The sequence below is a fragment of the Miniopterus natalensis genome, chromosome 2 (genome assembly GCF_054644295.1).
Source record: "Miniopterus natalensis isolate mMinNat1 chromosome 2, mMinNat1.hap1, whole genome shotgun sequence".
NCBI classification, from domain to species: Eukaryota; Metazoa; Chordata; class Mammalia; order Chiroptera; family Miniopteridae; genus Miniopterus; species Miniopterus natalensis.
In genome coordinates this window covers 164,024,158-164,047,406 of record NC_142082.1, presented here as the reverse complement: position 1 = coordinate 164,047,406, position 23,249 = coordinate 164,024,158, and the positions used below count along the sequence as shown (strand labels likewise).

Sequence of the window (23,249 nt, the reverse complement as noted above, 5' to 3'; positions counted from 1 at the left end):
TGAGCAAATTTTGATATTTGATTAGTACCTGATTCAGTTTTATAAAACTGAATCTGTGCTTGCACACTAAAATGTACATCTTTACATTTGTATCTTAAACCCACTTAGAATTGGTTTAAGGCTTAGGGAGATAAGTAAGCCGGGTTTAGTTCAGTCTGTGGTTCAGGAAACATATACACTTCATTCTGACTTTTAACTGCAAGCTGGGTGTATTTCATGTCTTTGGATCAGATAGATTCTGTTTGGCATCTGTGGTGGCAAATTATTTTGTTCTTGTAAGTTGGTTGTATTCATCGTTTTGTTGTTGTTTGTTTTTTATTGATTTCAGAAAGAGAAGGGAGGAGAGAAATATCAGTGATGAGAGAGTCATTGATCGGCTGCCTCCTGCACGCCCCCTATTGGGGATCGAGCCTGAAAACCAGGCATGTGCCAGGACCTGGAATTGAACCTTGACCTCCTGGTTCATAGGCCGATGCTCAACCACTGAGTCATGCACACTGCAATGAACATAGGGAGTGCACGGCCAGGTTGTAATTTATTATTTTTAAAATATTCCAGAGAGTCTGGTGTTACCATGAGCCTACTTTGCCCCCAAATGCTGCACTGTAGGCCTTAAACCATTGCATTCTGCCCGAGCATCAGGTCATAAAGGCTGTCCTCTGTCTTCTTCTCTAGGCTTTTCCACACCTCTCACACCTCCTAGTTGAGTCACACATCTACACCAGGAGAGCTGGTACTTTAAATTAAAAAAAATTTTTCAATTAGGGTTTACATTCAATATTATTTTGTAGTGGTTTTAGGTGTTAGACAATCATATACTTTACAAAGTGTTCTTCTAATATTTCCAGTACCTACTTGACACCATGTTACGATATTATTGACTATATTCTCTATTCTGTACTTTACATCCCCATGACTATTTTGTAACACCGATTTGTTGCTTTTAATCCCTTCACCTTTTCATCCATTCCCCCAACCCTCTTCCCCTCCGGCAACCATCAGTCTGTTCTCTGTATCTATGAGTCTGTCTCTGTTTTGTTTGTTCATTTCTATTGTTCTTTAGATTTCATATATGAGTGAAATCATATGGTATTTGTCTTTCTCTGAATGACTTATTTCACTGAGCATAATACCCTCTAGGTCCTTCTGTGCTGTCAAAAATGGTAAGATTCCATATTTTTATGGTTGAGTAATATTCCATCGTATATACGGGGTGGGGCAAAAGTAGGTTTACAGTTGTGAGTACACAAAATACAGAGCTTCTTCTTATTGTTACTTATTAATTACTGTATTATTTTCCATAGAACAACTGTTTATTTACTATACAGTAATTTACTGTACAACTATATAATAATTAATAAATAACAATAGAAGCCCTGTATTTTGTGTACTCACAACTGTAAACCTACTTTTGTCCCACCCTGTGTATACCACAGCTTTCGTACCTACTTGCCTGTTGAAGGGCACTTGGGTTGCTTCTCTATCTCGGCTATTGTCAATAACACCGCAGTGAACACAGGGAGTGCATGTATTCATTACACTGGCTTCCCTGGCTTCAGTCGGTCCTTCCAGAGAGAAGGCAAATGGTTTGTCTCCTATCACAATTCAGGTCCCTGCTGGAGAGAGCATCTCAGCCCTGTCTTCTGTAGCAAATCACACCTCAGAAGTGACTAAAGCTCAAAACCCAGCCCTTGTCTTTGGATTCCAAAGAATGTGATGTTGTTTGGAATATCCCTTTCTGTTGACTTGTCCTCCACCTTTCTTTTTACCTGTCTGTTACGCTTAGCTCTGTCTTCTTGCACGTATGTGTTCATTCTTATCTTTTGGCAACTTAGACTAGAGAAAATGCCTCAGGAATGAACTATTCTCCATCCACGAGTTCTTTTCTGCGTGCCATGGCACATAGTCCTCTAATATTAATCTGTTAGGTTAAGTCTACATTTGTTGCATGCCTATGTGCTAAGTAATTTACTTACATTTATCACATTTATTGTTACTAACAATCCAATCAGCTAGACGGTATTATCCCCACTTTACAGCTGAGGAAACTGAGGCTCAAAGGGCTGAATGCCTTATCTAAGGCCCTGCAACTAGAAATTAGATTAAACCTGGTCTGTCTGACTCCAGAGCCTCTTCTCTAAGGACTTTAGCTCTGATTCAGGTTACCCCAGGAGGCCCTCTGTGATTTCAAGAAATCCTCAAGTGCCCAAACCAATCTACTTCGATTCATTTTACTACTAAAAATAATAATGCCTGTATGTCTCATAGGTGGTGTAATGAAATGAAAAGAAGGAGATAAGCATGTCAGAGCTTGAAAGGCTAGAAATCACCCCCTCTACACTAAAAGGAAGATTTTAGGTTAAAAATTAGACATTTCCCTTAGAATGACTTTTGCCATAGGTGTGTGAACCTGCCACCACCCTTTTCATTGGATAGATTGATTTAACTCTGTAGCTGAACCTGACTGGGGAGATTCCTTTCAGGTTCATGACCCTGCTCTTGGAGATGCAGAATCTGTAACTGGTAGGCCCTGAGTGATGGACCCAAGGGCTGGAGAATCAGAGTGAGATAAAAACATAATCAAGGACTTGATATTCATTTTATCGAACTATTCAAAGTGCAGATATTCGTTCCAGAACTTGTAACAAGGTAGTGTTTCTATCAAAAAATGTATAAACCATTTCCCCTCAAGTTTATTTTCTTGGGCCCCCTGACACCTTCAGTAACAACCTCTCTAGGCCACCAGAGGACAAGTCTACGTAAACATAGGGTAGAAGCACAGTTGAAGGAAATTTATACCCTCACTCTGCCTCCTTCCATAGAGTGCTTGAGGCACACAGACACAAACGTGAGGCACCAGCAGTGCCATTGTTTCCAAGGGTGACAATCCATGTGCTCCTGAAGCTGGGAGGCCATCCTGGGGGGATTGACCTAGCTCCTTAAAGCTGAAAGTTGCAGTGTACCTCTGCAGTCTTATCATGAGAAATGGTGTTTCTAGAGGTTGTCCAGAAAATGTTTCTTATGGCACCAAGAAGACTATTGAATCAAAAAAGACTGTGGAGAAAAGGGTTTCACTTCAAGCCCTCAAAATAAACTTTGAGAAAAGTGCCTTTTCATTTTTTTTATTAATTGCAGATAAAGGAGAGAAGGCCACACCTTTCCCAGGATCCCCTTTTTGGATGTTTTTTCTTAGAGAGGGGTCAGTGAATAAACATGAAACCACTAGAGAATGTTATAAATGTTATAAAATATGTCATAAAAATGGCAAAGAAAACAGGACGAAGGGAGCACTGAGGGGATGGGAGTCAGTCTCCAGGCAGTGCATCCTGGCTGAGGTTTGCAGAAAGGGTGGAGGAAGACTGGTTTGGAGAGTGGGGAGGTCACACGGAGATGTTATTGTTGACACAAAAGGGTGGGAATCTTCAAGGTGAATGGAGGGCTGAGTAGCAACCAGGTGTTAATGAGATTAAAGGGGGGAGTGGGAGCAGGAAAGTAGGAGCCATATACAGGTTCTGAGTCAGATATGAGATGGTCTGTGGGGCCAGTTATTCTGAACAGCTACTTGTGGTATCACTTAGCAGAAGAAAACTAGAAACCAATGTACTCCCTAAGAGGATAGTTCTAATAGTCTAGCATGGAGAAGCTTAAAGATGAACTAGTGTTGATACATTTGGAATGGAGAAAAAGATCTCAAGATAGGATTTAAGTCAGAGGAACCATTAGCAGGATGCAGAATTAAAAAGGCTATGGGATTGGAGGAGTGACACTGAATGCATTTTTGTTGAATCTTGGAATTTTCAAGCTGGAAGAACCTTTATTTCAATATCCAATATCCTTTTTTACAAATGAGGAAAACAAAGCTCCATCAGGTCAGTAAAGAAGGTGTACATATAGACATCCACATGGGCCAGTGAAGCTCAGTGAGGCCTGTATACTTTCAGAAATAACATAAACGTATTTTAGGATTTAGACATAGAACCTTCCAAGATATAATTGGGAGATTAGAAGGAACAATATGTTGGGTTTGGGTTCATGACTTCTGCGTGCTGATTCCAGAAACTTTTCCCCTAATAGGCCCTGATCCTTGGAGACCTTTGGTGGATAGAGAGTTGCACTGGGGCTAATGTGGATGGAGAGAATCAGGTCATCAAAAAAAAAAAAAAACTTTGGAAAATATGGCAGGTAGAGAACTGGTAGAATCCTGGAGCTACACCCTGCTCCTGGGGGCTCTAAGATCTGGGAACAGTTTGAGTGACTAGATCTTTTCCAGGGTGCCCCATTCTGGTCTGGGTCACCTGGTTCCCACCCAGACTCACATCAGCTTCATACACTGTGCGATTATCTGTGACGCTTCAGCCAACACCAACTGTTTACATCACATTATATCCAAAAACAAAACACAAAACAAAACAAAAATTAAGAACTTTCCCGTGGACTAGGAATGCATTTCATTTGGCTTCATTTAAAATACATTGTTAGAGTTGTGTTCCGCAAATCTGCCAAATACTATAAATATGGAGAAGTCACAGTGGCCTCCTACACCCATGGAAAGGCCAGGTTTTGGATGGATAACAGACAAAGAGCATTTTAAATACACCCCCCCCCTTCTGTTCTCTTTCCTTCTTCTGCTCCCTCCCGCTCATCAACCTCCCCTGCCCCGACCCAAGAGAAGAAATAATTGACCTTAGGGATGAGCCTGGGCAGAGCTGAAGATTTCTTTTTTCTCTTCCTTAAAGTGCTGCAAAACCTTAAAACTATAAGGGAATAACTCCCTCCCCCCCATCCCGTGCCCCCTCAGCTCTCCTCTGGCAAACAGGAAACTGCCTGGGCCGTGGGGATCTTGAGCCAGGAAATTGGTCTTTGCTGCTCTGGCTACCTTCCCCTCAGGTTCTTCCTGGCCATTCAACACAGTTAAAAATAGTAACCACCAAAACCAGAAGAAAAGATGATTTCACTGTCTACCCATGGCAACTTGTGGCCTGATTAGGGTGGTGGCAGATGGAACTAATCCTCTGACTCGGCACCTAGAGAATTCTCTCAGGGTCAAGGCCAGTCCTTCCCACAAGATTTCAACACCTGGTGCTCCCCGAGGAGCCAGCACATCTTGGGAGGACTGTAAATCAGGCAGAGTAGGCTTGCCACACACGTGCTTTTACACACGTGTGCACAAGCACGTGCACACACAGACATACTGTGGGTGAGACGGCCATGGAAACCAGCCATCTCCCCTGGGCATAGCCTGTGGGCGCAAACCTCTCTGTAGTGTGAGTCAGTCACTCTGCTGGGCTGGGGCATGTGCATCCTTCCCTGAACCTGGCAGGCACCAGAATTTGTACAACAAGCTGAATTCCACTCTTAGCATTAGGGAGCTATCAGAGGAACAGGGACCGAAGGGACCCAATGGGCTTCCAAGGCAAGGAGAGAAGAAAAATAATTTTATAATAATTAAAAAAATAAAATAATCCGCCGGCAGTTAATTTGGAGGAATAATGGAGAAATCATTTTTCAGTGCGAAGTAGCCCACCTCCACCTGCTGCCATGCAGATTAAAATGTTCAGACCAGTGAATTCACAATGAAGAAAAGATCCAGGTAACCTCAAATAGGGCTTATGGCCCTCAGTTTTGCTTAATTTGCTACACAGTTAATCAGGCAAGTGGGTTTTAAAATAACTTCTATCTATGTGCCTGGCACCTCTCGAAATGTTGTGAGGATACAGAAGATATATATGGTCTGGTTACTATCTTTGAGGACTTCATAGTTATTTAAAGAGGAAGAACTAACTTAGCTGAAGTAAACTGGAAATAAAGCACACAGAGCATTCAAATGATACGTACTGAGCGCCTACTAGACACAGCTCTGGGAAAGGCAGCCGTGAAAAAAAATTGTAAATAAAAGCCTGCCCTCAGAGAGCTTATGCTCTAATGGGGGAGGCAGGGAAAAACTAGGAGGAATCAGTAGAATGTACATGCTGGATGGTGAAAGTGCTTAGGAGAAAAATAAAGCAGCGAAGAGGGGTAGCAAGAATTGGGGAGGGGCTGCAATTTTAGAATAAGTGACCAGAAAGGTTATTACAAGATGACATTTGAGTAAAAACAAAAATTATTAAAAATGCATAGTCCAGGCTGAATAAGTACTTTAGTAGAAGGGCAGCTCAGTGAGTAGCCAGAGGAAATGCATGCAGGGGTGAGGCTATATCCAAACCTTTGAAAATCAAGAAAACTTTCTCTAGTTGGGAGAAGAAATTAGAGGGACAAAGTTGATACCATTACATTGAAATTCTGTACACTGTAATACATGTTTTCTCTGTGTCTCATGTTACACACTTTAAAGAAAAACAATTATATTGCCTAATTATACTATTTGGTAGATGCATCAGCATCCAGAAATTTACCAGGGATATATGGGCATCTCCATCACTGCCTCTGGGACTGGGAGGCTGCACAAGTGTGGGAGTGTCCCTTGCTCTAGCAGAGTTTGCTGGGGAGGTGGCATGGGCAAAAACCCAGGGCTCTGCCCTCAGCCAGTGGGCCATGGGCTCAAGTCTTGCTTGGCCACTTACCTTGTGAGTGAGCATGCTACTTCATTCTCTGAGCCTCAGTTTTCTCATCTCTAAATTGGAAATAAAAGAAACAGGGCTGTTGTAAGTTACACAGAAAGTAAGACAGAAGGTAAAGCATGCAGAAAGTCGTACCCATTATTATCATTATCATGATAGTGCTTAACCGTGTGAAATAAAATGATGGGCATCCTTTGGTTGTTGTGGAATCTAGTCATAAGTCTGAGAGGTGCTAGTAGCAGTCAAGCTCATCTTTCATCGTAGAGCTTTCAGCCTGGGGTAAGTGACTAAATGGGGAACAAAGAGGTTAAGTGATGCACCCTGGTGACTAGGCACTGGGGGTGTGGTTGGATTGCACCCTCTGACTTGGAGCCACCAGGGCAGAGAGCATGTCTAGGGTCTTGGGGCTACTGATAGGAAAGGGGAGTTGAAAGAGACAGGGAGAAGGTAGGTGGGGCTGACCAAGGAGTGGGTCTAAGGCAGGCATCAGCCAAGGTGCCACGAGCTCCTGGAAACATTCCTACCAGAAGGAGCTAGTTTACCAGGGTCACAGAGTTAATGCTCACCTATCAGTCCTTCCCTGAGAAAGTGACACTCAGCGTGGAACCTGGGGAGAGCTGGCCTTGGGACGTCTACCCTCCCCATGCACTATTTTCCCCCCTCTTTTATTGATCCTGACCAATATTCACCTAGGTGAGTGCTCCAAAGCCATATGATAAAATCCTGATAAAGCCAACTATCACATTATGAGAGGTTTCAGGCTTTTAAAAGTGGCCTGCAGAAGGCCTGAGGGAATGCATCATAAGTGAGTCAAGAAGGCTGAAAAGCACTTGAGAAGTTGGGAAATAAAGCATGGGGTGGAGAGCTGAGTACTTCAGAGCAAATTACAGGTCCATGGAGTGTAATAAGGGCGAACACTGTGGATAGTGGGAAGTCTAGGAGCTGCTGCAAATACCACATTTGGCTTCTTGAGTGTTTCAGCCACTTTGCCAAGGGGCATGCTCACCACTGAGCTCAGGTCTCCCTTTCAGCATAGGGGGCAAGCATTTCCGTGGCCTTGTACACTGTTCCATATCATAATGGTGATTCGGTCCTCTTTGCTCCCCATGGGTCTAATAGACAGGCACTCAACTGCTTGCTGATTCATTATCAACAAGACAGTTACTAAGACTTCTTAACCCTTAATTTGTTTTAAACATTTATTGAAATTATCAAATGCTTTACTGTGATTATCACTGTGCTTTACCTGCATCACCTTATCTTATTTTCATAAAAACTTTATGAAGTATGTACTCTTGTTACATTTGTTTTGCAGAGAAGGAAACTGAGCCTTAGAGAGGTTACATAATATGCCCAGGCCTCAGAGTTAGTAAGTTGTAGGGTCAAAATTGACACTTAGCCTCTGTCTAACACCAGTGTCTGTGTGCTTGAGCACAGTTCTACAGGGCCTCACAGTCCACCATTGCTTACTTTTTTTACCTCTTTTTGTCTGTGAAGGTGAGCCTATAAAGACAGGAGATGAGTGATATTTTTGGAGGGGGCAGGGAGATTAACTTATTTATAGTACATTTTAATAGTCATCCATTCACTTATAAACATATTTTGTTCAATAAAAACAATAAAGCACCAACTGTGCTTAGTTAGGCATGGTTAGTAATTTGTGAGGATTCAAACACAGAAGACCATCCCTGCTTTCCAGGATCTGATGGAAAGGGGGAGGCAAGCAAGTACATGAATATTGTGTTTTCTTCTGATGAGTGTAAGGACAAGTGTGCTCAGAGGTTGTGGGAGCTCCTAGGAGGGGAACCAAATCCACAGTCATGTGGAGGGTGTCTTCCTGGGAAAGTTGGTCCCTAAGCTGAATCTTGAAGACAAGGCAGTAGGGAAAGGGAATTTCATGAAAACAGGACACTGAAGGCTTAGAGGTGTGCTAGAACTGTGTGGCTGGGATATGAGGCATGAGGAGTGGGTGACACATCGGTGAGTGATGGGACTGGTGAAATAGGTAAGATCAGGCCGTGAAAGGCCTTGCATGCTGGCCAAGTAGTGGGTCTGTATTCTAGCAACAGTGGGCTGCCATTGAACCGCTTTACACAGAGGAGAGCCATGGTAGTTTAGGAAAGCCACTTCGAGAAGAGTGGAGAAGAATCAGAAGAGGGTGCCTGGAGTGGGGAGATAAGATAGGAAATGACCACAGGGATCCAAGTGAGTGATCAGGAACAGGGCTGCAGAGGGCTTTGATTTGGGTAGAAGGCTTTGAATACTCAATTCCCCTCCATCCCAAATAAGAAAATATATATTATACCTTCATTCTAATGTTATTTTAAAATTTAAATTGGTATTTCTAGTTCTCTTATATCTGATGCTCGTTCATTATCACTCATTCAGTCTGCAGACGTTATTGAGAGCCTTGGTGGTAAGTACTGTTCAAGGTTCCTACATATGTCATGTGATTTCTGGGATAGGTTTTATTCTCTTTATTTTAGAGATAAAGAAGTTGAGGCTCAGAAAGGTTAAGAATTTGCCCAGAGTCCTTCAAAGTGACAAAGCTGGGATTCACACCAAGTCCATCTTCTCAGTGAAGTCCCATCATGGTTTTTTGGTATTTGTTTTGGGGGCTAATTTTTTGCTTTTCCACGCACACCTAATAACTGTATGTTAGTAATCCAGATCCTATAGAAATTCATTTTTGTACTCTCCAATTCTCATTAAATAAGGGTTGCAGGTTGTGCCAGGCACCGGAACGAAGGTTTTGCAGTTTGGAAAATGTACTCACCTATGTTACCCTCATTAGATCCTCATGTATTCCAGTGAGGCAGGGAAAGCATTATTACTTCCATCTTACAGATGGGAAAACTGAGGCTCGGGAAAGCAAAAGCCATATAATTAAGTGACGTAGCTTGCTTTAATGCTCTGAACTTGTCCTTTTTCCTTTTTGTCTTTTATTGACTACATTCAGGTGGCAAATGGCATCCCATGACAATGTTTGGTGTATAGAACTCTGGGAAACAATTGTTTCACCCTCTGGTTGTTTCTGTCTTCATCTCCAACCCAACTAATTCAAGCAACACTCAGTGCCTACAGTGTCCAGGCACTGGGTGTTTGAAGATGCCCAACTTGGCCCTCAGGGAGTAAGTGGTGCACAGAAGGATGGACACAGTTCAGCTAAGGGTGAGATGGTGTGGTCAGTGCCATTCTCTGGCTCATGGCGAGGGATGACTCATTCTACTTAGTGTGGGGTGGAGGTCTGGAGAAGACCTCATTGAGAAGGTGACATGTGAACCGGCTATGGAGGTAGAACAGCATTTCTTCGGGGAGAGGGGCAGGACAACAGCAACAACAACAGCACGAGTATCACTCATTAAGCCCTTGCTATGTGCCAGGCCCCATGTTAAGAACCTGACAAGTATTATTTATTTGCTCCTCCCAATAATCCCATGGGGAGTCAACTAGTATTATCTCCATTTGACAAATGAGGAAATGAAGGCTTAGAGAGGGTTTGCACCTAAGCAGCCTGATTCCAGCACATTCTTTCTACCCATGTAGCACAAGACCAGCACTCAGACTGGAGACTCGAGCTTGAGTGAAGCCTCAGAGGAGAAAAAATGCCCAACACGTTTAAGGTGCAGCGTGAAAGGAGGGCACAGGCTTGAAAGGTGAATGGCCAGTGTGTGGTGGGCCTTGCATGCCATGATTTTATTCTGTCAGCAAAATTAGGTTGCAGTCACATGATCTGACTCGGTAGGTAGGTCTGTGCCTCATACAGATAACTCTGGTGTCAGGAAACAGCAGGAGCCACAAACCCCATGGCCTACAGGGAACCAGGCCCGTGGAGCCAAGGGATCAGGTCATGTGGGAAGGAAGGGATGTCCCTGCTGAAGGTGGCAGGCTCCATGTCTCCAGCTCTTCCAGGCTTAGTGCTGCTGTGTGGGAATGAACAAAGTCCCTTTGTTGCCAGTCCCTCTGATTTTTTAAAGAAATTTTGGAAAACCAAAATTTTATTTAAAATTTCTTAATTTTAAAATGTAGGACACTAATTCAGATAATTTTTAGAGCTTTTTCAGGGCCAAACAAGTTATGTGTGTGCCTGCTAGCTCAAAACCTCTGGTATAGAGGACAGCTTAGAACAGAGAGTGCTCAGAGGTGAGGAGACCAATGTTAGGAGGCCACTGTGACAGTCTAGACAAAAGAAGCCCTAAGCAAAGGCCATAGCAGGAGGCATGAAGAAGAGGGGGCAGGCCTGAAATCCTTAAAGTGGATTAAATTGAACTCGGTGACTTTGGACATGGAGTATGGCAGAGGGAGGAGTCTAAATTGACTGGGTGGATGATGGAGCCATTAATTCATTTAATTTTTGGACAATTGTTTATTGAGTATTCACTGTAGGCAAGGTATTGTTTTAGGAGCTGAGCTACATCAAGGACTGACAGTACTTGGCTGTGAAGGAGCCCGTAATTTAACAAGGAGGTTCTGTTGAAGGGTAAGCACAGAGATTTGGGGGCACAAAGGAACACCTCTTCCAATCTTAAGAAGTGGGGTGTCATGGAAGGCTCTGCTAATGAGAAATACAGGAGATGTGCACATGTGAGAGAGAAGATCACAAATCTGATTTTGGATTGAGTTGAGCCTTATCTCCAACCCAGCGATTTCTGTGAGCTGATGCCCTCTGCGATGCTTTTAGTTCTGTGACAGTTAAAAGCCCAGATGGCTTGCTCACTTTTATGACACATTCCTTTCTTGCAGTCATGTTTCCCCTTTGTCCCCTATTAAAATGGCCAGCATAAGTGGATACATGGCTGAAAGTGTAGCAGATGCTGGTGTTACTGCCATTGTCCACAGCTTCCCCAGGTCCCTCCCCACTAGCTGTCTATCTTACCTGTTGCAATATTTGTAAAATGAGCCTGTGCTTGCTTTTTTAGTTTACTCATCGCTCTTATGGTAAGTGATCTGCTTTCTTTCAGGTATTATTATTATTTGGTGGGTTAATTAAGGGGGAAGCACTGCATGCTGTTAATCACCCTACCTACTTCCTGAGAGTACCCCACATTCTTCATTCAAATCCTTGGTTTTGTTTCACTCACTCAACAAATATTTACTGGTCACCTACCAAGTGCCAGGAACTGTTCTAGCTGCTTGGGATGCATCTATGAATAAAGAAGGACTCCTACCCTCATGTAGCCTTACTTTGCTGTGGCCTAAATGGTTGCCCTCCCATTGACTTCTGTGTTGCCTTTTTAGATGTGCATGGAAGGATGGCCCCCTTCTAGCCAGGAGAATGTTCCCCCAAACTCTCTCTCAGGTAGGGCTATGCTCTTCATCACCTGAGCCTCTCCTTTCCTCTGCTGTGGATTTTCCACAGCTTGGCAGCTCCTTAACCTGGCAGTTGGAGCTCCACTGCCCCAAATAGGACTTTAAGTGCTTTGTCCAAGTTCTAAATATCACTGTTTCAAATCCCATAAATGGCAGCCCCTCTACATACTCTGAAACCAATTTGTGTTCTCTTTGGAGAAGATAAATCCTTAAATCCTCCCATTGATCTATTTATCAGATGTACACCTTGTGTCATAAAGCCCTTATAATTTTTAATTCTTTGTCTTCAACTAAGGATTATTTCTGGGGGAAAGTCTCCAATATGTCCAAAGCGTGCCTGAAACGCAAGCTTGAACTGGTTCACTAAATTGAATTTGGTAGATAGAGCAGGATACTCAAGCAAATTTTTCTAGGGAAGTTGTTTCTCAACAGATCGCCCGGCGTGCAAGACAAGTCTGGAACAAGGAACCCAGAGGCTTGCCCACTCAGAGATCATTGGTGCGGGTTGTGGGGAGGGATCTCTTGGAGTCACAAGGTGCTCCTTGAGTATACAGGAAGCCAAATGGAGTAGTTCAACCCATCTCACTTACTGGGAGTCCTCTACCTTTTTGGGCCATCCTGGATCTACAGCAGACCCTTTATAGCTTCCATGAGCCACAAAAAGGTAAGCAATGTAGAGGAAAGAGAAAAAGTTTCAACAAAGAAACCATTTAAGAAACCTTGATGCTATTCCTTAGTGGTCTGTGGCCTTGGTCAAGCAATTAGGCCTTTCTGAGCCTCAATTTTGCTCTTTCATTAAGGTTTAAAAGAAAAAAGATTAAAATACAAGGAAAGTATATCCATAAGATGCTATGCAAATGTAAATTTTTACCGTTGTTGTTGTTATTATTTTTAGCAGACCTCTCTCTTGGAGTCTATACAATTCTAGACCTGAGTCCTCAGAGCGGCTCCCTGGCCACTACTTCAGCAGGCTGAGGACAGTCCAACAGCCAGTGCCCAATGAGTCAACCCCTCCCTACTCCTCCATCAGTCACCCAGCATGGAGCTAAGGAATCTGTGCAGCTGTCACCTTGCCACCATCTAGCATGGACCTTGCATTTTATCGTTTCTGAGATAATGCTGGAAATCCCCTGGCAAAAGCCCCACCAGCACAGACATGTCTATTGCACTGCGCCCAGTTTGATGAGGGCACTGCACAGTACCAGGAGGCCAGGAACTATAAGCTCATCAGGGATAGATCACTAGCACATGTCCTGTGGCTTCTCTGAGTTCAGTACGGGCTCCATCCTGTGCAACTGGCCAAGGTCACATCCTGAGCCGTGGAATTAAGGCATACAATGAGAGTAAAATGATGCCATGGGCCTGGAATTTTGGGAAATGGGTGTGGTCAAGCTGAGAACACTAATGAAACAGTCCATGGAATTTAGCCAGAACTAAAGAATCTTAAAAATCTCAAATTTCTGGCAACTACCCAGCCCTATATATTTAAGGTTCAGCAGTCTCATTTGGATTCATGTTCTCAGATGAAAGATCAGAAGGACAATAGTATGAACTGTTAATCATTGTTGATGAGCTTAAAGAGAAGGAAGAAGTTAGAGAGAGATAGTTGACATCCACTTATACATGCTTCTCATGAGCTTTTAGAATTGGGAAAGTAACTATCATAAAATGTTAATACTGAAAGGAACCCTTAAGATTATGGGGACTAGGATCCAGAGTGCTTACGTAAGTTTTCTAAGATTGCACCAATTGAGTGTTGAAACCTGTACTATATGCCAATCCAGTGAATTGGGGGATAGAAGATTCAGTAAGATGGCAAATATGTCATTACATGTGCAGATATGCTATGTACAAGGATGTCCACCACAATATTGTTTATGGTGACAAAAATCAAAGCAACATAAATATCCATTGTCCATTAATAGGGAATTTTAAAAGTACTTCATGGTAGATGCACATAACAGAATACTTGTAGCCATTACAAATAACAGTGCAGATCTGGATTTATTGACATGGGAAGCTATGGGGCTGAGCTAGAGGGACACTTGTGACCTGTCATGTGATAATAGCAGATGTCAATGCAGCACGTACATCATCTTGGGTGATATTTTATATATGTATACCTATATATGAAAGAGTGTTTACAATAATTATTTCAAGGGTGAGGCTTTGGATGATTTTAATTTTCTTATTTACATTTTAATGCATTATTAGAATTTTGTTAAAAGGTATGGTTCATTTGCCCTGGCCAGTGTGGCTCATTTCATTGGGCATCGTCCCATGCACGAAAAGGTTGTCGGTTTGATTTCTAGTCAGGGCATATGTCCAGGGTTGTGGGCTCGATCCCTAGTAGGGGGTGTGCAGGAGGCAGTGATCGATATTTCACTCTCTCTCTCTCTCTCTCTCCCCCTCCCTCTCCCTTCGCCTGTCCCCTCCTCTTTCTCTCAAAATCAATAAAAATGTCTAATAAAAGATGATGATTCATTTTTTACAATCAAAAATCAAATAGTAAAAGGACATCGTCTTTTGGGGTCATGGATCCTGTGTACAGTTTCAGAGGTTTGCAGGATGGTGAGAGTGAATTTCCTCACATCTAATTGGTTAATAGTTACTTTCCCCTCAGTGCCACCCAGCACACAATCCAGAAGGAAGGACATTTTGGAGGGCATGATGCCTTGAATATTCAAATGAAAGTTCTTAGTACAAAGGGTATATTATGGCATCCCCTGATATCAAAAATAAAGTCTTCATTTAAGAGTAAAAATTAGGAAGACTAGAGTGGTTGGTTTGAGCCTCTGTGGATGGGACCCCCCAAATAGTCACAAAAGGTGGCAGAGATTGATGGACCCCCAACTCTAATTAAGATGCAGGGGTGTAGTCACAGATAACTATGGCTGAGGTGAAATTATAACTAGAAAGATGTAACTGAATAAGTCACACTTGATAGCACTATAATTTGGCTGAAGGTCTAGTGTGTTAACCAAAGGAGGGTGGCCAGTGTGGGGTCTGGAAAAGGAGCTTTGTGTGTTCGTCATCATTGTTCACCCAGACCTGCTGGGAAAGACCAGCTGAGACCACGAGCTCTGTCAGGTTCAAGTGCCTTGAGACACCTCCCTACACACTGCTCACAAGGAGTAGGGTGGACCTGGAATCTATCTGTTTGGAATGGCAAATGCCACCTTGGTGTGTGGTGTGTGGTGTGTGGTGTGTAGTGTGTGTGTGTGCGCGCATGAGTCTTAAGGATTTGAAAGAGGTCATTTAAGTCTTGTAAGACCTAAAAATATTCAACTAATCACCCTAAAATTTAACCAGAAAGAATTTCCAATGTGGCTGAATTATTGAGTCACTCTTCTTAGTTGTGACTAAGTCACAACTAAAACACAAGACACAATTTGTGAGGCTGAAAGTGCTACCTTGGTCTCAAAGGTCACTTCTAGAGTGCCCGTTTATGCTCTGCTGACCACACAATCCTAGTGGGGAATATATTTTAAGCTCCCCCCTCCCTGCCCCCAGGATGGGCTGTCGGCCTCCCTTCCACAACAATTTCCTCGGGCAAATTTAAAAATATGTGCTCATGGCTTTTCTTACAGCTGTGGGGCCTTAGCTAGAGGGTGCTCTGAACAGCAGCTGAGTTTGAGGGGAGGATTGTGGAGGACACCAGAGCCTCTTACTTGGAAGCTGGATACTCCATTGATTAAATGTATTAGATCTTAATGGAGTACCTGCTCTGTCGGCAGCATCTACCTTCTGGACCTGTGCCCGCTCCATGCAAAGGGAGGGGCAGTCACTCTTCCGTTACTTATGAATATTCATGCTCCAGCCCCGAAATGGTCCATTAAGCAGTAGGAATCGTGTGCAGTAGCATGAGGAGCAATGTGAAGAAGGTGATACACCTTTAAGATCTTCTGGTACTGCAGTTGATGTTAATTGGAAAAAGACTGGATCTTTTCATTTCTAATTTTGTTTGTTTGTTAATCTTCTTGGCTATGAAGCCATAGCCATGCAGACATAGCTTGGGAGCTCTGTTCTTTTAGCCATTTCACCATCCATACACATCCCAACTGCCTGAAAAAGTTGATTACAGCAGTTAATGTCAATCCAGTAACTGTCCAAGGTGGCAGGGTTGTTGGCTTGTTCCAGATGTCATCTGCCAGTTTCAGATGTCATCGTCAACACTGTCATGTCTCTTCTACAACCACCTCCATCACAGCGCTTGGTTATGGAGACTTTCCACTTGGCTGGAAATGTCTGGCCAAGGGCCCCCGTTCTCGGACACTTGGAGTTTCATCAGCTTTGTCTTTCAAAAGCAGTTTCAGGACAAGCTCACTAAGAGACTAGAAAGGGGAAGACTAATGGGATTTTAGAGATTTCTCATTTTGTAAAATTATGTTAAAATTACATCCCGCCGAAAGGATTTTAAGAAAGCAAACAATAAAAGCAGGAAGAAAACAGCCTGTGGGAGAAACAAAGAGTGGAACAGAGCAGAAAGAAGTGACAGGGAGAAGATGAAATTTCTGGTAAGTTCTCAAATTTCAAACAGGAGTGTCAAAGAACACACATTCATTCGACTTTGGAAATACTATTTACTATTTTTTAATTGATTTACCTTTCAAGCAGTGGCTGCTAATAAGAACACTGACATCCCCTGCGCATATCACAGCTTTGGGGAACATGTTTGAGATTCTTTTTGGCTAACTGAGTTTGAGCAAAAACAAGTTCAAGCTATTCTGAGTTTTCTTTTCTGGGGGCCACTGAGGGGGCCAGACCTACCTTAGGAGATTTCCCCTATCTAGTCCTTAAAAGCCCTTGATTCCTACATTCACTAAAAGTATTCATGCCAGTTCAGACTTGAAAATCTGCCCCAGATGGCATCACGCCAGAGGCTGATCCTTATTGCTTTAGAAGGAGGGGGGAATATTGCCATATCTGAGAGGAACTGTGGCACTGGGCAAGAAGGGACATTCCTTCCTGAGAATATATGGCTTTATTGGGGTCAGACAAAACTTTGCCCAGTTCTTTACTCATGTGGAAAGTGAATGTGTCTAACCCACTTTCCAAAGGAGGGAAATGGAGCACAGAGCAGGAAGGCAGATTATACCCCCTCCTTGTCTGAATAGACCTAGAAGACACCAGATAGGGCTGCATTCTCCAGCCCCATGTGGTTTTAGACCCCTAAACCTTTTGCTGTCCGCAGACTTAAGATTGTCCTGTTCACGGCCATGGAAAGAAACAGGCTTAATGTTTTAAGCCCGTCCAGAGGCACAATGGACTGGAGCTTCAGCCAGAACAGATCCAATTTTCTTCCCAGACTTGATAACTTTGTTTTACAAAATGAGCTCGGGCGATGTTTCAAGGGTTAATTAAGAGACTTAAGAGATCCTGGACTGGCACTTATTTAAAAAAAATATTTACACAACTTAGCTTTATATGGTCCGTGTGTGTGTGTGTGTGTGTGTGTGTGTGTGTGCGCGCGCGTGTGTGTGGTTTAAGAGCTCAAAGCAGTTAACATTTTCTCTCCAAACCCTACATCGGCAAAGGTACACGGAAGGAGAGATTTATTAGGCCCATTTGGAAGGCTATCATATCTACTCACTTTAAGGTTGAAATGCAAGAGGGCAAGTCACTGGCTCACCCCATTGCCAGGCAGTGGGAAGAGAGTTTGAAACTGGCAGAAGGCCTTGGAGGTGAAAGGCAACGGAAGGGTGGGAGAAGGCCAGGGAGAGGGGTAGAATGCTGCTCTGAGAGAATGTGCGTCATCTGTTCTTATAGCCCAAGAGGGCTCCTGGGCCTCCCCATCCTGCCCTCCCGAGGGTTAGGCTGCTCAGAGATCACAGGGACACAACCTACTGCTGGGAGTTGCTCCTCTCAAATAGGCATTTTTATTGTCAAACAAGTGATGGGGGATGATGAGGAGGAAAGATATGAGAAACGGAAGCAATCTGCTGTCAAATCATCAGTTTATAATGGAAAATCTACCCTGTCTCATCCTTACAGGGACAGAAGTCAGTTCTTGGACTTGGGAAGATGTGGTGTCCAGTCAGTTTGTGTGTGTGTGTATTTGTGTGTGTGGTGTTTTCCCCATCATCTATTTCAGAAAATATTCTCTCTTTTCCATTAATTTTTCCCCCCTAAAAATCAAAGTTGTATAGGTTCCTTGCAGAAGACTTGGAAACTATGGTAACATGACACAGAAGAAACTAAAATTCATCTATAATTTTACCACCTGATTTTATCAATATTTTGGTGAATAGCCACCAGTTTGTTTTTTATTTTTTTATGGAATCTAAGTTCCAAGAGCATACACACATGTGAATCTTGCTCACATCTGTGACCCAGAGCTCTGACAGTGCATAGGCCATTGTGACCTGCAGATGTTGGTTGAATGAATGAATAAATAAATAACTATAAAAGAATATTTTGAATTGAAATAGGTTGTCATGATGCAGCAGAGAATAATAGAAACAGAGTTGCTTGGATGTGACAAACTTGAACCAATCTGCTACTGCTAATTTATTGTGTCTCCTTGGATCAGTCACTTTACCTCTCTGGGCCTGGGTTTCTTCTTCGGTACAACAGCCATTATAGTTAATATTTATTGAGTGCATACTCTGTGCCAAGCATTGTTATAAGCTCTCTATGTGTCTTTCTCATCATAACTCTATGAGATAGGTACCTTCTACCTTCATTTTACATGCAAGGAAACTGAGGCATGGAGAGGTTGATTTGCTCACAGTCACATAGATAATAAAGGGGAGAGCTGGGCTTGAACTCAGGCATCAGGCCTCTCCTCTCCGGTGGAATGCCTGGCTGGGATTAGATGACTCCTTGGGCCCCTCCTGGCTCCAGGCTCCAGTGCTGAGTGAGAGAGGAGTGGTGCAGGGAGGTTGTGATGATTATGCTCCTGGCCGAGCACAGGAAAGTGAATTGTGGAGCAAGGTCCACATGATTAGTGCGTGGAGATCACAGAGCAAAGTTCTCAGCCAGAGGGCTTCCTCCCCAATGTGTGGAGCCCACATGGGCATTTACAGAGCATAGTGATAAACCAGCCTGCTGTCCAACCAGTGCTCTGTCATTCAGAGGCAGCCTTACCTGGGCTCCTGGCGTGTCCCCTTCCGCCTCCAGGGCCTCGCCGTACAGAACAGTGCACCTGGGTCAGGCAGGGAAGTAAATAAATAAATCTGATCTTTCTCGATCGTGAGCAGTGGCTGAGGCATTTGATGGGAGAGGAAGAATGGGACTGTCCTTAGACGACTAAATAGGATTTCAATGGGCAGGACCCTTCCCTTCCCCTCCCCCTCTCCCTCTCCAGATGAAGGTTGGGCAGATAACTTGAGTTCTGCTTTATCCCCTTGGTAACCAAGTCTCCTTTTGGTGACGAGGAATGGGCTTCAGTAAACAGATCTATTTGTGTGTCTCCTATTACTCATTTGAAGCAATGTCACTCCTTTTTCCACTGTGGTCTGTGTGTCTGAGTCAGAGGGCGCCTAAGCAGGCTTCTTTGAATTGATGGCTCACTCCCAGCCTCTCTTGACTGACTGCCAACCTAGCAGGGCGTAGCTTACCAACAAATCATTTTTTATTTTTTTTAAGTCAGACTGATTCATAGAAACTCCTTTAAAACACAGTGAAAAGAAACCGCCCATCACACACCCCGGCACACCAGCGCAGGAAACTTATAACCTCGGGAGGCAGGTCCCTCCCCTCACTGTGGTCACAAACCTCCAGAAGAGCAGACCTACCCGGCCAGCTGCCAGCTGCTGCCACTCAAGGCTTCTCCGTCGCTCGGACCCTCAGGTAGGACAGCTCCCGACACTGCGGGGAAGCTCAGAGAATCCTTCCTTTCCGCTGCTCTCCTTCTTCTGACCTCACCTAAGATTTTCTTTTCCTTTTTCCCTTCGCAAGTTTCCTGTGATTCCTTGAACTGAATCCTTGAAACTTTTGGCTAAACGTGGATACTGAGATAACTTTTTCCATAAGCTTCAGAAAAATGGATTTGGACGGCAGGGCTGGGGGAGGCTCAGGGAAATCTGCAGGACCGGGTTGTAATTACGTCTCGCAGTGCCTGGGTTTTGCTCCGAAGATGTGGAGGCCCCAGGGACTTTGGAACACACCTGGATAGGATAGTCTTTATGGAGGAAACGCCACAAACCTTTGAAATGACAGGCTGCACTTGCCAGATGTTTTCCATTCCTCCATTTTGATTCAGATTGCTTCAGGACTTGAACTGCGTCTCTGCTTGCTGGTTGTTTGCTGGTCTTTTGGGGGGTGACAATGGATAGAGGGCTGCTTTTCAGCGTATTTTTCCTGTGGGTTTCACTACTGCCTTTTGGCCTGTTCATTCACTTCTGTTTGAATTTGAAAAGTGTTTTTTCTCCCCACAGGGTGGGAGAAGAGGGTTGGGTTTTGTTTAAAGAAAACCGTTAGAGAGAGAGGAGGGAGAGAGGAGAGAGAAAGAGAGGAGGGAGGGGAGAGAGAGAGAGAAAGAGAGAGAGGAGAGCGACTGGTTTTTCAAATAAAACCCGGGAGGGGTTCACTTAATGGAATCAGGTGACTGATGTGGATTCCAGAGCGCCTTCTCTCCTTGGCCAGATGTGCAAGCTGGGAGAGGCGGGAGGGAAGCTGGAACTGGGGGAGGGTGGGGCAGGGGAACTTCATCTGTGCCTGTAACAAAGTTGTTGAATGGCTTTGTGCTTCCACCCTAGAAATAACTGAATTTCAGTGCTGCGTGAAAAGTTGGTATATAAGAAGAGATAAAAAAAATAAACAAGTTTTTTTAGGTGGATGTGGGATTTTTCTGCATGGAAGGCAGCGATTATTTGGGGACATTTATCTTTTCACTTTTCCAAACTGCGGTTGCACAGATGCAAACACTCATGCTAATCACAAAGGAAATTTGGAGAAAGGAAAGAGGGTGATTCTGTTTGTGGTTTTTTTTGTTTTGTTTTTGTTTTTTTTTAAGGTTAGCATTTTGGTTGAGGTGTGGCCTATTTCAACATAGATACTGGCGGATTTTTTTCTCCCCCACATAAACAAGGTGAGGAGAATGACAGGATTCAGCTTGTCTGATGAAATTAGGCTTTTCCTTTAGAAACAAACGCAGTCCGTTGGAAGGGAAGATTTAAATGTCATCAGTCTGTGTACATTGTACAGGCACGGCTCCTGGTAGAACTGCCCCCAGGGGGGTGATGAAGTAAACACAAGGGCAACTTTTCAAGATGCAGGGAACTCCCACACTTGCTTAAACTGACTATTATTTCCAGATTACCTGCTGTGGACTAGGGGAGCCACTGTGAAGCTGATAGTAATGGCATTCTATGAAGTTAGCGCGAATCTTTTAGTTTTGTGCGGGGTTAAAACTAATAAGCTAATTTGACTAGTCAGCAAATAGAAAATACTGAAAATTCTGGGGTATAAGCCATCATGGATTGCATCATTTGTGCCCCATTTTGAGTTATACCGTAGGGTTATAAATGTGAAAACAGGCTGCATGTTATTTCCTGGGCTTTGAGGGCAATTGGAAGAAACTGCAATTCTGATTCCCACTTTCCCCTCTTCCTCCAAGAAGCAGTGAGAGGCCTTAGGTGCGGTGGTTTTTCTGGGTTGCGGCTGAAAGGCGTTGACAGGGCTGCACTGTGAGGGTTACTGTCCCCCACCCTCAGAAGCCGATCCATCCCCACCCCAGACCTGGAGGGCGGGGCGGGGCGGGGAGGGCGCTGTCTGGAGGGCTGCAGGACATCCGCTCTGGCATCCCGGTCAGAGGACCCCCCAGGCTGAGCATTGTTTGAGGGGGCTAAACTGTCCTGGGAGTTGTCAGCATGCTGTCAAGGACCAACCCAGGGCAGATCACATCCCAGAACAGAGGCTGGCTGCCTCCCAGGAGAGCAGGGCAGGCCTCCGAGGAAGGAAAGACATCCTTCCACAGGCCCCTGAGAAGGCTCACTGTGACTTTCTCAACAATCCCCGCTTCCCTCCCAAAGCCAGCGTGGGGCCCGTGCAGTTCCTGGGGGGCTTGTTACTGAATGGGCTTCACCAAGGCCATCCTGGGGACACAGGCCCTCCCGGCTTGGTCCGGCTGGCTCTGCGGGTTTTGGTCCGTGTCGGACCCGCTGAGATCAAGGGGTCCCACAGGAAGAAGTGAAACAGCTGTTCACAGGCCCCTCAGAGCCTGATGGAGAACACAGCTGAGAAATGGCCACGGGAAAGGGCACAAGGCACATTCGGTTATGTTCCATCCTTAAGTTTGTTCATCGAACTCTCAGCTGGGGAGGGATCTTGAAGATAACTCTTTCCTACTCCTACCATACACAGAAATCTTGTTTTTACGCCGCCCTGGACAGATTGCCATTGGACATTTCTTTGACATTTCGAGGTTGGGGGCTCAGTACCTCAGAGTGCACGTCCACGCTCATCCCCCTTCGCTGGACAGCTCTAATGATTAGAGTCTCTTAAATCCAGCAAAACTGGGTCTTCTAGAACTTCGATTCTTTGCTCCTAGTTCTGTGGTCCTGAAGCAACCTGAACAATGTTGGTTCCGTTTTGTTGTTGCTGCTCCACCCAGAGCTCCTCTAAACATTTAACCCTTACTCAATAGTTAATGGATGCCACTTGATTATTATGAATAGCGTTGTCTGAGATGCAGCAAGAGGAGCAGAAAACATTTCGAAACTTAGAAACTATGCACATAGTAAGCCACAGTCATATGATTTGATTCCGAGGTATTTCATTTTCTACACATAAATACGGTTCCTTCTTTATCTTACCACAGTATATACAAAAGCTTGGAGACGTTTGGGACTCAGATATGCATAGTCAGGGGGACACACCCAGTTGCTACCCACAAGGTCATGGTTAAATCAATTTAATACCAGCCACAGAGGCTTCTAACTTAGCCGCGTGGGGGTTGTCCCTTAACTTGGTTCGTAGTTCACGTAGCCTATGCTTTTATACTGTTACCACCTGTCATGGTAACTACAGGCTGCCAATCGGTGTAACCTGGGTCTACTGGTTGGCAGGCGATCCAGATATCAGTCCCTAGAGGAGGGCGACATCCTTAACCAGTGCAAAACTGGGATCTTCTGACCGTGAACTTCCCGTTTCCAATCCTCTCCCCAGTTCTGTCCAGATGACTCTGGATTTCTATTCAGTGATCAAGGGAGCCCAAATATGGTTCTGATTAGTAGTTTAATGAATTCCCAACACCCCGCCCCAAACACAATGTCTCAAGATTGTACTTCGTAACACTTCAGTTCCTGGTGCTGACTAGGTAAAATCATTGCTCTCAATTTAATTGGAAGATCCACTGATATGAAGCAAAAAGGTAAAACTACAAACCCTTGTGGAGATTGCTGTTTCTCTTCCTTTTTAACAAAATATTTGGGTCAA

General features: G+C 44.1%; 1 protein-coding gene across 3 annotated transcripts in view; it reads left to right on the top strand.

Moving 5' to 3' along the window:
• EMP1 (epithelial membrane protein 1) overlaps positions 1–23,249 on the top strand; it is an 85,144-nt gene that overhangs the window by 47,146 nt on the left and 14,749 nt on the right. The window contains exon 1 of one of the 3 annotated variants that reach the window (XM_016197444.2): positions 19,274–19,661. The exons of the other annotated variants lie outside the window; for them this stretch is intronic. The gene's annotated coding sequence lies outside the window, so the exon portion shown is untranslated. Of the gene's footprint in view, positions 1–19,273; positions 19,662–23,249 lie in introns of those variants that run through there. 3 annotated transcript variants of the gene reach the window in all.